This window comes from Octopus sinensis, unplaced genomic scaffold (genome assembly GCF_006345805.1).
Source record: "Octopus sinensis unplaced genomic scaffold, ASM634580v1 Contig10782, whole genome shotgun sequence".
Classification (NCBI taxonomy): domain Eukaryota; kingdom Metazoa; phylum Mollusca; class Cephalopoda; order Octopoda; family Octopodidae; genus Octopus; species Octopus sinensis.
The window spans coordinates 10591-15020 of record NW_021832222.1 but is presented as its reverse complement, the minus strand read 5'-3'; positions in this window follow the sequence as shown (position 1 = coordinate 15020).

The following is a 4430-nucleotide window of genomic DNA, read 5'->3' as shown; positions in this document are numbered from 1 at the left end:
GCTCAGGATCCACGTAATCCAATGTATTCTTACAGATCACAAATTGTGATTTGACTTGATAGAGAAAGTCTGAGACACTTTCCAGTGTTTCTTCAGCCCTGAAAAAATTAGTAGCATGAAAAGAACCGGCAGCCATTGAGAATATCTTTCGAGGAAATGCAATAACTCAAAAGTTTTGACCAATTACTAAACAAGTTGGGAAATCTACAAAAATATGGACAATCACAAACCTGATACAATATTCTTTGACGAGTTCAAATGACTTTGGAGAGAAATGCCATACAGAATCCAAAAACAGAGAATATCCAATAATCTAAAAATACTTTGTGAAACTAACAGAGTTCTCTGCAGTGTTCTTTATTTCCAAACCAATGTTAATAAATACTCTTGGCCCAATTTTTAATTTTTGGTACCCAAGCACTTTCTCCAAAAAAGACGCAGAGATACCAAACAATTCTGCCATTCTTGACTGAGAAATATACCCATTGTCTAGAAACTACAAAAATAAATATGATAATAAACATCTTTCTCATTTTCCAAACAAGACAATTCTTCGCAATATTCCTGACGAATGTTGACAGAAACAAATTCATTGGAGGGAGCATTCTTTATTACTCCTCTGCAGCCAATAAAATCATCGCGAAGTATATAAACAGTAGAATTCCGAGGAAACAATTCACTTAGCTTAAGCGTAGGGACATGCTCAAAACATTTCTGAGAACATACTAGTTTAAAGTAATACCATATATGTTGTCTGAGAAGGATGTTGGGTAATATTGTTCATATCATAGCGTTTTGAGAATTTTAATTTTTTGCAATAACAAAAACCAAATCCAACAAATGGACAAATATCCAGTATCACAGAAACAGAATTGAGGAAAATGTTTTGTTCGAAGGCGTATCTTTTTTATAACGATATTTCAATTCACCTCGACAATAAATCTCGACTGACAACTTCAAATTGCTCTTTGGACATACAGCCAATATTTAGTTCAGGAGAATGCACTTCCACCACTCTCCCTTCCTTCAAATGTGGCCAGTTGTAACACAGATTCCTGTTCTTCAAATATTTAGGATTCTGAAAATAAGAGAAAATCAAAATGCACAATAGAGTGAGAAGACTCGCTCACTTCCACCATCATATACGAAGAATAAGAAGAGTACTGAATGCTAATCTGATGGTAATTGAGAAATATATATAAACAGTAACATCGACTCTTTGTAGCAAAGGAATTGAAAAATTACGGAGATGGTGTCTTTCTGACATAACATAATCAGATCTCGATTTTGAGAAGGGTTCCCACTCCAGATAATATTTCCTAAATAAATTGACAAAAATCAGTCAACTCGTTATTCACATAAATAATAAACGGCTTAATACAATCTCGCTCTGCTTCTTCTGGAGAGAGAAGATGACGTAGTGGCTCAATAGCAGCTTTGACGTCATTCTAAAAATAGAAACATAAATCAGAAATACAAACCATGTCAATAAAAGGAATAAGTGCAATCTTCTCCCATTCAGAAATCTTTTGAAACAAATCTGTTTTAAACTCCGTCACAAAATATTGTGAAAGTGGGGAATCAGTCATCGATATCAGACACTAAAATAAACTTTATAATTAAACCTGAAATGGTTTGGGAACAAGATCACGACAACTAAGTGGGACGATCCCTACTAACTGCTCAAACGGGGAAAATGGAGGAACATAATTATCAAATTCAATTACAGCAGGAAGTTGTTCGATATCACTTACATATGGAGCATAATTACAGAAATAGGCCCTTTAAATATTAAAAAGTATAACCCTACCAAGTATAGGAAGGACAACCACTTCTATAATAATACATTATCCACTGAATAGTGATCAAATACATCTTTGAAAAATTAGCACAGTCTTTTCTATAATAAAAAAAAATTTTGCAAACTCGTCGAATGAAGGATCTATTTTTTGCAGGTAGTGACCAACTCTTTCTTTTTTAAACAATTGTTTAGACTTCTTTATTTGCTCTTCACTCACTTTAATCAAAAAGGAATGATGTTTACTCTGATTTATATCAAAATCCTTTCTCTCGTGTGTTCTCTCGTGTGTTGGTTGAATTGATGACATTTTACATACTTTTTCAGATTCTAGGTCAGACTCCTCAAATTCTTTTGGATCAAAGTCGAAATTTTCAATTTGAAGATCCCTCATGGTTTGCTCCAGTGACAACTCGGGGTCTCTGGGGAGAACATATGGCATTTCTCTTTTGAGATAGAGTTCAAAATCCATCTGACGAAGAACCGTAATCAACGATTCAAGTCGTGTTGGATTAATTTTACCGTCAATGGCCACAATATAGTCTATAAAATAAATACAACTGAAATCACCGTCTAAATCGGGAAGTATTCGTTTATATGCCTCCCATATATATTCAGAGAGCGACTCTCGATCCATATTGAAAAATGGAAGATGTGGAATAAAGTCATTTCCCACAAAAAACGACAGCAACACAAAATCATCAAGAAATCGACTCTTGACGTAGGAAAACGTCATTTTAGTCTGCCAATAATCAAATAATACTTACAATCGCCTCTTTGAACTCATTCTCGACAAATTCTACAAACAAGGAAAGATAAATGATTTTAAATTCATTTTTTGAAGCATCGCAGTTTCTATAACGTGATATTACATATACAAACATAATTCTTCCATCTTCTCTCAACCAAACGAAATTCAATTCGTGGGAAGTTAGCATAAGGTAGAGCTACTCAATTAATATCAAAGAATAACCAAATCACTATCGAGACCACAAATGCAATGTCTCCAAGATGGATTGTAGTCCGCACTGAGTTGAGACTGACGAATAAAAGACATTATTTTATGTTCTCCTTCGTCGGGAGTTAAATTTCCAGAAATGTAGACTTTAAGATGGCTCCAACGTGGATCAGACTCCATTTTCCGTGCCACGGATTCGTTTAAATACGTCTCTAATTCTGACATGAACTCAGTTCCTGAAAAATAGATGATCGGCAACATTTTACCGGGCGATATACAATTTGAATTAAAAGGCTCGTTTTCGTCGTGTGGTTGTCTAATCAAGTAAATAAAAAATAAAACAAATGTCTACGACTACGTTGCTGACTCATTTTGGCACGAGGAGCAACTCCGTCAATGGCAATGAACAGAACTCTGCGGGGTTGGACAAGTTCAACGAGATGCTTTATGATGAAATATAGAGAGGACTAACATCCAAATATGCGATCACTCTCAAACAGATAAGATCTGTTTTTGATGTATAAATATTTCCTTTGGCCACTTTTGGAATACAGTTGTGTATTATCGAATTCATATCGACGTAGCAGTTGTCGACAGGACCGAACTTGTAAAATAATTATTCATGCAAATACATCGTGTTTCCTTGCATCCTTCATTATATTTTTGTACCGGTTACGAACAAACCAAAATAACTTAGGAACACCCATATGTACTCACAAACCAGAAACACTCAAATTATTTATTATTTTAATTTAAATCAGTAGTATTTTAATCAATTCAAGACATTGTTACCTGGTTTGAATATTGCGAATGCTTACTAGGCATACGAGTGATAGAGTTTTGGATTTCTGAATGTGGGTTAAGGAATCAGTCATCGCGGCTTCGGCCTGCGCGAAAGCTTTACTGTTGGTGCACCTTTTCTCACTTAATGAACGATTCAACACGTTTCGTCATAATTTTTTCTATAAGTCTCAAAATTATGGGCAACAAGCTGCTGGGTGGATTAATAGGTTTTGAGGGTTTTATGATTATTTTAACTTTAGAGATCTTTCAAGTGTCCGGAACGTGACTTAGTCTAAGACTTTCTGAATAAAGGCAAGACTGATGGGGATCCTTATTGAATATTGGTTATTTTCCGATAGTGAATTGGCGATGGAGACATAGTGAGCAATCAGAATTGGATTCCTACCTGCTGGGCAAATAATTGGCAAATAACTTGGAAATCTTTTCCAGTGATACCACGACCGTTTACTAGTTTAAGAGTGGGTAAGATTGTTCTAGTCACAAGGAGAGTGATCTTAGGGGTCTCTAACGTATGAACAGATACGCCGATTTTCTCACAAGGTTTTGGAGACTTTGTCTGTCTTTATTTGTCGATCTCAGCCATACTATATGTTTTTCGAATTAAGGTCTTTAAGGCAGTGAGAAAAATTGGAAAAGTCTTCCAGTAACTTTCTGTATGAAGAAAATTTTTTTAATTCATCCATCTCACTTTTAGCCAACTTACTTTTACCTCCAAAAATGTAAATTCACATGTTTCTTGTTCTAAGATCCGAGGTTGCAGATTTATCTGTTCAAGAAAAGTATTTATTGTCCCATTTTATATTTAAGAATCGGTAGCCTAGTAAGTTAAAGAATTGGTATATTCTCTAATTCAATTGTTGACGCCATTTA